This window comes from Triticum aestivum, chromosome 2B, assembly GCF_018294505.1.
Source record: "Triticum aestivum cultivar Chinese Spring chromosome 2B, IWGSC CS RefSeq v2.1, whole genome shotgun sequence".
NCBI lineage: Eukaryota > Viridiplantae > Streptophyta > Magnoliopsida > Poales > Poaceae > Triticum > Triticum aestivum.
Genome location: NC_057798.1, coordinates 618,881,151 through 618,891,638, shown reverse-complemented (window position 1 = coordinate 618,891,638; position 10,488 = coordinate 618,881,151).

Here is a 10,488-nt window from a genome sequence, read left to right as displayed (position 1 = left end):
GGCACCCCCCGGGCTGCATCATCCCCTAAGCTGCTCGGGCCAGACTAGTGGCTTGTACCCTCTCCTGCACTATCTAAGCTGATTTGCCTTTTATGCTTGATCTGCCTATGATTATCACTTGCCGCCTACTACGGGCTTTCTCTCTCCCATGAAAATCGTTTGCGCGTTAAAAGGGGGGCTCCTGAGCATCGCGACTCAGGAGCTCTTACTGGCTCTCCAGCCCTCACCTCCTGTCCTTGACCATGGCATCGTGACCTGGCATACAGCGGCAACTAAGCTTGCTCGAAGGCCGGGACCTGAGGACATAGAGCGTTTTGTATCTAACCATCTCGCAGGGACATACAGCCGCCCAAGGCTCAAGATCAGGCGCAACCCACCTTGAGGTAGGGCCTCGTGAGTCCCGCGCTGGCTCACGGGTGCCCAGATATACCTCGTCCAGCCCTACCGTGCCGGCCATGTGTCAGGGTGGGGTTGTACACACCCCGAGGCTCCTCCCGGAGGGGAGCCCCCTCCCACGTACCAGTGGAAGCTGTCGAGGAATGTAGCAGAAATTCAAAATTTTTCTACGTGTCACCAAGATCTATCTATGGAGAAACCAGCAACGAGGGGAAGGAGAGTGCATCTACATACCCTTGTAGATCGCTAAGCAGAAGCGTTCAAGAGAACGGGGTTGAAGGAGTCATACTCGTCGTGATCCAAATCACCAAAGATCCTAGTGCCGAACGGACGGCACCTCCGCGTTCAACACACGTACAGCCCGGTGACGTCTCCCACGCCTTGATCCAGCAAGGAGAGAGGGAGAGGTTGAGGAAGACTCCGTCCAGCAGCAGCACAATGGCGTGGTGGTGATGGAGGAGCGTGGCAATCCTGCAGGGCTTCGCCAAGCACCACGGGAGAGAAGGGAGAGAGGTAGGGCTGCGCCAAGAGGGAGAGAAACTCATGTGTTGGGCAGCCCCTAGACCTCAACTATTTATAGGGGAAGGGGAGGGGCTGCGCCCCCTCTAGGGTTCCCACCCCAAGGGGTGCGGCTGCCCCCAATCCCATCTAGGGTGGTGGCCAAGGGGGGGGAGGGGAAACTTGCCCCCCAAGTTAGGTGGGTGCGCCCCCTCCCCCAACCCTAGGCGCCTTGGGCCCTTGTGGGGGGGGGGCGCACCAGCCCACCTGGGGCTGGTCCCCTCCCACACTTGGCCCATGCAGCCCTCCGGGGCCGGTGGCCCCACTTGGTGGACCCCCGGGACCCTCCCGGTGGTCCTGGTACGTTACCGATAAAACCCAAAACTTTTTCGGTGACCAAAACAGGACTTCCCATATATAAATCTTTACCTCCGGACCATTCCGGAACTCCTCGTGACATCCGGGATCTCATCCGTGACTCCAACCAACTTTTGGTAACCACATACAAACTTCCTTTATAACCCTAGCATCATCGAACCTTAAGTGTGTAGACCCTATGGGTTCGGGAACCATGCAGACATGACCGAGACGTTCTCCGGTCAATAACCAACAGCGGGATATGGATACCCATGTTGGCTCCCACATGTTCCACGATGATCTCATCGGATGAACCACGATGTCAAGGACTCAATCAATCCCGTATACAATTTCGTTTGTTTAGCGGTATTGTACTTGCCCGAGATTCGATCGTCGGCATGCCGATACCTTGTTCAATCTCATTACCGGCAAGTCTCTTTACTCGTTCCGTAACACATCATCCCGTGATCAACCCCTTGGTCACATTGTGCACATTATGATGATGTCCTACCGAGTGGGCCCAGAGATACCTCTCCGTTTACACGGAGTGACAAATCCCAGTCTCGATTCATGCCAACCCAACAGATACTTTCGAGGATACCTGTAGTGCACCTTTATAGCCACCCAGTTATGTTGTGACGTTTGGTACACCCAAAGCATTCCTACGGTATCCGGGAGTTGCACAATCTCATGGTCTAAGGAAATGATACTTGACATTTAGAAAAGCTTTAGCATACGAACTACGATCTTTGTGCTAGGCTTAGGATTGGGTCTTGTCCATCACATCATTCTCCTAATGATGTGATCCCGTTATCAACGACATCCAATGTCCATGGTCAGGAAACTGTAACCATCTATTGATCAACGAGCTAGTCAATCAGAGGCTAACTAGGGACATGGTGTTGTCTATGTACCCACACATGTATCTGAGTTTCCTATCAATACAATTATAGCATGGATAATAAACGATTATCATGAACAAGGAAATATAATAATAATTATATTGCCTAGGCATATTTCCAACAGTCTCCCACTTGCACTAGAGTCAATAATCTAGTTCACATCGCCATGTGATTAACACTGATAGGTCACATCGCCATGTGACCAACATCCAAAGAGTTTACTAGTGTCTAAACTAGTTCACATCACCATGTGATTAAGTCTCAATGAGTTCTGGGGTTTGATCATGTTCTGCTTGTGAGAGAGGTTTTAGTCAACGGGTCTGCAACATTCAGATCCGTATGTACTTCGCAATTCTCTATGTCATATTGTAAATGCTGCTTCCACGCTCCACTTGGAGCTATTCCAAATGTTGCTCCACTATACGTATCCGGTTTGATACTCAGAGTCATTCGGATAGGTGTTAAAGCTTGCATCAACGTAACACTTTACGCCGAACTCTTTATCACCTCCATAATCGAGAAACATGTCCTTTATTTACTCCAAGGACAATTTTGACCGCTGTCCAATGATCTATTCCTGGATCATTCTTGTACCCCTTGACTGACTCATGGCAAGGCACACTTCCGGTGCGGTACACAGCATAGCATACTATAGAGCCTACGTCTGAAACATAGGGGACGGCCTTCGTCCTTTGTCTCTCTTCTCCGTGGTCGAGTTTTAACTCTTAACTTCATACCTTACAACTCAGGCAAGAACTCCTTCTTTGACTGATCCATCTTGAACACCTTCAAGATCATGTCAAGGTATGTGTTCATTTGAAAGTATTATTAAGCATTTTGATCTATCTTATAGATCTTGATGCTTATTGTTCAAGTAGCCTAATCCAGGTTTTCCATTGAAAACACTTTTCAAGTAACCCTATATGCTTTCTAGAAATTCTACATTATTTCTGATAAACAATATGTCAACAACATATAGTCATCAGAAATTCTATAGTGCTCCCACTCACTTCTTTGGAAATACAAGTTTCTCATAAACTTTGTATAGACCCAAAATCTTTGATCATCTCATCAAAGCGTACATTCCAACTCCGATATGCTTACTCCAGTCCTTTGAAGGATTGCTGGAGCTTTGCATACTTGTTAGCGTCTTTCAGGATTGTCAAAAACCTTCTGGTTGTATCACATACAACCTTTCCTCAAGAAAACTGTCAAGGAAACAATGTTTTGACATCCTATATGCAAGATTTCATAAATAATGCAATAACTGCTAATCCATTTCCAACAGACTCTTAGCATCGCTACGAGTGAGAAAGCCTCACCGTAGTCAACTCCTTGAACTTGTCGGAAAACATCTTAATGACAAGTCGAGCTTTCTTAATGGTGATTCTTACCATCATTGTCTGTCTTCCCTTTTAAAATCCATCTGTACCCAATGGCCTTACGACCATCAAGTATTTCTTCCAAAGTCATGGATCCTTTCTCGGATTTTAAGGCCTCAAGCCATTCATCGGAATCCGGGCCCACCATTGCTTCTCCATAGCTCGTAGGTTCATTGTTGTCTAGCAACATGACCTCTAAGACAGGATTGCGTACCACTCTGAAGTAGTACGCATCCTTGTCACCCTACGAGGTACGGTAGTGACTTGATCCGAAACTTCATGATCACTGTCATAAGCTTCTACTTCAATTGGTGTAGGTGCCACAGGAACAACTTCCTGTGCCCTGCTACACACTAGTTGAAGTGATGGTTCAATAACCTCATCAAGTCTTCACCATCCTCCCACTCAATTCTTTCGAGAGAAACTTTTCCTCGAGAAAGGACCCGTTTCTAGAAACAATTACTTTTGCTTCCGGATCTGAGATAGGAGGTATACCCAACCATTTTGGGTATCCTATGAAGATGTATTTATCCGTTTTGGGTTTGAGCTTATCACGATGAAACTTTTTCACATAAGCGTTGCAGCCCCAAACTTTTAAGAAACGACAACTTAGGTTTCTCCAAACCATAGTTCACACGGTGTCGTCTCAACGGAATTACGTGGTGCCCTATTAAAGTGAGTGCGGTTGTCTCTAATGCCTAACCCATGAACGATAGTGGTAATTCGATAAGAGACATCATGGTACGCACCATATCCAATAGGGTGCAACTATGATGTTCGGACACACCATCACACTATGGTGTTCCAGGCGGTATTAATTGTGAAACAATTTCCACAATGTCTTAATTGCGTGCCAAAGCTCGTAACTCAGATACTCATCTCTATGATCATATCATAGACATTTTATCCTCTTGTCACAATGATCTTCAACTTCACTCTGAAATTACTTGAACCATTCAATAATTCAGACTTGTGTTTCATCAAGTAAATATACTCAACATCTACTCGAATCATCTGTGAAGTAAGAACATAACGATATTCACTGCATGCCTCAGCACTCATTGGACTGCACACATCAAAATGTGTTACTTCCAACAAGTTGCTATCTTGTTCCATCTTACTGAAAACGAGGCTTTTCAGTCATCTTGCCCATGTGGTATGATTTGCATATCTCAAGTGATTCAAAATCAAGTGAGTCCAAACGATCCATCTGCATGGAGTTTCTTCATGCGTATACACCAATAGACATGGTTCGCATGTCTCAAACTTTTCAAAAATGAGTGAGTCCAAAGATCCATCAACATGGAGCTTCTTCATGCGTTTTATACCAATATGACTTACATGGCAGTGCCACAAGTAAGTGGTACTATCATTACTATCTTATATCTTTTGGCATGAAAATGTGTATCACTACGATCGAGATTCAATAAACCATTCTTTTAGGTGCAAGACCATTGAAGGTATTATTCAAATAAATAGAGTAACAATTATTCTCCTTAAATGAATAATCGTATTGCGATAGACATAATCCAATCATGTCTATGCTCAACGCAAACACCAAATAACAATATTCAGGTTTAACACCAATCTCGATGGTAGAGGGAGCGTGCGATGCTTGATCACATCAACCTTGGAAACACTTCCAACACATATCGTCAGCTCACCTTTAGCTAGTCTCCGTTTATTCCGTAGCTTTTATTTCGAGTTACTAACACTTAGCAACCGAACTGGTATCTTAATACCCTGGTGCTACTAGGAGTACTAGTAAAGTACACATTAACTTAATGTATATCCAATATACCTCTATCGACCTTGCCAGCCTTCTTATCTACCAAGTATCTAGGGTAATTCTGCTCCAGTGGCTGTTCCCCTTATTACAGAAGCACTTAGTCTCGGGTTTGGGTTCAACCTTGGGTTTCTTCACTGGAGCAGCAACTGATTTGCCGTTTCATGAAGTATCCCTTCTTGCCCTTGCCCTTCTTGAAACTAGTGGTTTCACCAACCATCAACAATTGATGCTCCTTCTTGATTTCTACTTTCGCGGTGTCAAACATCGTGAATACCTCAAGGATCATCATATCTATCCCTGATATGTTATAGTTCATCACGAAGCTCTAGCAGCTTGGTGGCAATGACTTTGGAGAAACATCACTATCTCATCTGGAAGATCAACTCCCACTCGATTCAAGTGATTGTTGCACTCAGACAATCTGAGCACAAGCTCAACGATTGAGCTTTTCTCCCTTAGTTTGCAGGCTAAGAAAATCGTCGGAGGTCTTATACCTCTTGACGTGGGCACAAGCCTGAAATCCCAATTTCAGCCCTCGAAACATCTCATATGTTCTGTGACGTTTCGAAAACGTCTTTGGTGCCTCAACTCTAAACCTTTTAACTGAACTATCACGTAGTTATCAAAACGTGTATGTCCGATGTTCGCAACATCCATAGACGACATTTGGGGTTCAGCACACTGAGCGGTGCATTAAGGACATAAGCTTTCTACTGTCTGCATAATCGCTACTGTCAACTTTCAACTATATTTTCTCTAGGAACATATCTAAAACAGTAGAACTAAAGCGCGAGCTATGACATAATTTGCAAAGTGATTTTGACTATGTTCAGGATAATTAAGTTCATCTAATGAACTCCCACTCAGATAGACATCCCTCTAGTCATCTAAGTGATTACATGATCCGAGTCAACTAGGCCGTGTACGATCATCACGTGAGACGGACTAGTCATCATCGGTGAACATCTTCATGTTGATCGTATCCTCCATACGACTCATGCTTGACCTTTCGGTCTCTTGTGTTCCGAGGCCATGTCTGTACATGCTAGGCTCGTCAAGTTAACCTAAGTGTTTCGCGTGTGTAAATCTGGCTTTACACCCGTTGTATGTGAACGTAAGAATCTATCACACCCGATCATCACGTGGTGCTTCGAAACGACGAACTTTCGCAACGGTGCACAGTTAGGGGGAACACTTTCTTGAAATTTTAATGAGGGATCATCTTATTTACTACCGTCGTTCTAAGCAAATAAGATGTATAAACATGATAAACATCACATGCAATCAAATAGTGACATGATATGGCCAATATCATTTTGCTCCTTTTGATCTCCATCTTCGGGGCTCCATGATCATCATCGTCACCGGCATGACACCATGATCTCCATCATCATGATCTCCATCATCGTGTCTTCATGAAGTTGTCTCGCCAACTATTACTTCTACTACTATGGCTACCGGTTAGCAATAAAGTAAAGTAATTACATGGCGTTGTTCAATGACACGCAGGTCATACAATAAATAAGACAACTCCTATGGCTCCTGCCGGTTGTCATACTCATCGACATGCAAGTCGTGATTCCTATTACAAGAACATGATCAATCTCATACATCACATATCATTCATCACATTCTTCTTGGCCATATCACATCACATAGCATACCCTGCAAAAACAAGTTAGACGTCCTCTAATTGTTGTTTGCATGTTTTACGTGGCTGCTATGGGTTTCTAGCAAGAACGTTTCTTACCTACGCAAAACCACAACGTGATATGCCAATTGCTATTTACCCTTCATAAGGACCCTTTTCATCGAATCCGTTCCGACTAAAGTGGGAGAGACTGGCACCCGCTAGCCACCTTATGCACCAAGTGCATGTCAGTCGGTGGAACCTGTCTCACGTAAGTGTACGTGTAAGGTCGGTCCGGGCCGCTTCATCCCACAATACCGTCGAAACAAGATTGGACTAGTAACGGTAAGCATATTGAACAAAATCAACGCCCACAACTACTTTGTGTTCTACTCGTGCAAAGAATCTACGCAATAGACCTAGCTCTGATACCACTGTTGGGGAACGTAGCAGAAATTCAAAATTTTCCTACGTGTCACCAAGATCTATCTATGGAGAAACCAGCAACGAGGGGAAGGAGAGTGCATCTACATACCCTTGTAGATCGCTAAGCGGAAGCGTTCAAGAGAACGGGGTTGAAGGAGTCGTACTCGTCGTGATCCAAATCACCGGAGATCCTAGTGCCGAACGGACGGCACCTCCGCGTTCAACACACGTACAGCCCGGTGACGTCTCCCATGCCTTGATCCAGCAAGGAGAGAGGGAGAGGTTGAGGAAGACTCCGTCCAGCAGCAGCACAACGGCGTGGTGGTGATGGAGGAGCGTGGCAATCCTGCAGGGCTTCGCCAAGCACCGCGGGAGAGGAGAAGGGAGAGAGGTAGGGCTGCGCCAAGAGGGAGAGGAAACTCATGTGTTGGGCAGCCCCAAGACCTCAACTATATATAGGGGAGAGGGAGGGGGCTGCGCCCCCTCTAGGGTTCCACCCCAAGGGGTGCGGCTGCCCCCAATCCCATCTAGGGTGGCGGCCAAGGGGGGGGAGAGGGGAAACTTGCCCCCCAAGTTAGGTGGGTGCGCCCCCTCCCCAAACCCTAGGCGCCTTGGGCCCTTGTGGGGGGGCGCACCAGCCCACCTGGGGCTGGTCCCCTCCCACACTTGGCCCATGCAGCCCTCCGGGGCCGGTGGCCCCACTTGGTGGACCCCCGGGACCCTCCCGGTGGTCCCGGTACGTTACCGATAAAACCCGAAACTTTTCCGGTGACCAAAACAGGACTTCCCATATATAAATCTTTACCTCCGGACCATTCCGGAACTCCTCGTGACGTCCGGGATCTCATCCGGGACTCCGAACAACATTCGGTAACCACATACAAACTTCCTTTATAACCCTAGCGTCATCGAACCTTAAGTGTGTAGACCCTACGGGTTCGGGAACCATGCAGACATGACCGAGACGTTCTCCGGTCAATAACCAACAGCGGGATCTGGATACCCATGTTGGCTCCCACATGTTCCACGATGATCTCATCGGATGAACCACGATGTCAAGGACTCAATCAATCCCGTATACAATTCCCTTTGTCTAGCGGTATTGTACTTGCCCGAGATTCGATCGTCGGTATGCCGATACCTTGTTCAATCTCGTTACCGGCAAGTCTCTTTACTCATTCCGTAACACATCATCCCGTGATCAACCCCTTGGTCACATTGTGCACATTATGATGATGTCCTACCGAGTGGGCCCAGAGATACCTCTCCGTTACACGGAGTGACAAATCCCAGTCTCGATTCGTGCCAACCCAACAGACACTTTCGGAGATACCTGTAGTGCACCTTTATAGCCACCCAGTTACGTTGTGACGTTTGGTACACCCAAAGCATTCCTACGGTATCCGGGAGTTGCACAATCTCATGGTCTAAGGAAATGATACTTGACATTTAGAAAAGCTTTAGCATACGAACTACGATCTTTGTGCTAGGCTTAGGTTTGGGTCTTGTCCATCACATCATTCTCCTAATGATGTGATCCCGTTATCAACGACATCCAATGTCCATGGTCAGGAAACCGTAACCATCTATTGATCAACGAGCTAGTCAATCAGAGGCTAACTAGGGACATGGTGTTGTCTATGTACCCACACATGTATCTGAGTTTCCTATCAATACAATTATAGCATGGATAATAAACGATTATCATGAACAAGGAAATATAATAATAATAACTAATTTATTATTGCCTCTAGGGCATATTTCCAACAGAAGCACCATGCTCCGCGCTGGCTGACAACACTGCCGAGGAGCGGCTATGCCCGTACACATACGGAAGCGCTATGCTCCGCGCTGGTGATAAACAACTGAGGGCGGCCCACGGCCGTATCAACCTCAGGGAGCCCAGAGCTCAGTGTCCGGCCTCATCGCAACACCTCCCCTCGGGAGCGTCACGCGAGGGGGCCGGGCACGGCGGCTACGCCCGGGTCACACCCGAGCGCACGCAACCCCGCCAGGTCCCTTGGACCTGGTCATCGCGCGCCCTCCCCGAGTGGAGCCAAGGTATGAAGGTCGTTTGAGCGTCAAGGGGGACTCCTGAGCATCATGACTCAGGAGCCTAACTGTTCACGTAGCCCCTCACTCCTTCGTTCCATCCTGGTTTCCGGTCGGAGCTAACGGCGGTTGAGGTATGCGCGGGGCCGGGCCCTGCCGATGTAGAACACTAGACCTACCCCTATTTTCCTTCCCTATTTGCTATTTGCACGTCAAGGGGGACTCCTGAGCATCGTGACTCAGGAGCCTAACTTGTCACGTAGCCCCTCACTCCTTGGTCCCGTCCTGGTTTCCGGTCGGGGCTAACGACGGCTGAGGTATGCGCGGGGCCGGGCTCTACCGACGTAAAACACAAAGCAAATAGAAAGAAAATTGTAAAACCCAGAAGCAAATATTACAAACCATAACCGTCTTCACAACGCCAAACGCAAGTTTAAACGCCTCCACGAGGCACAGTTCATATTGCAGGGATTAAAACAGGGAGGAAGCCGCGAGAAGATCACCCTTGGGCAACACCGTCGTTCGCCAGGAGCCCTGCCTTCATGGTGGTGTCGCCCCCACCAACTCCACCTCCCGAAGCCGCAGAGTCAGCGGCACCTGCCCTGGGCGCGGTGGCAAAGGCGCAGAACTTCTCTAGGAGTGCTTCCGCAAGGCCCTTCACGGCCTCAGCAGCAGCGGCGGCGCGCTCGCCGTCCACAGGCTCCAGCAGCCCGTCGAGGCTAACACTAGGGTTGCGAAGATAAACGTGGCTGAGAACGCGCGCCAGTGCTACAGAAGAAAGGATGCGAGCTTCAGCCTCGGACATGGGGCCGATGCCGTTCACGACATCCTCAAGCGCTTGAACCAAGAAGGGAAGCAGCTCGGCGGGGCCATCCTCGGCGCTAGCCAGCGGCTTCTCCAAGCCGCCCTCAAAGAGCGTCTTCAGTGCCTTGCAAGACCTCTCCTCTAGATTCGTGAAGGCCACACGGTCCTCAGCCAGGACCCTCGCCTTGGCTTCTAGCTTGGCCCTCTCCGTCCCCGGCTTCTGCTCCAGCATCTTCAGTTGGCCGCGTTCGG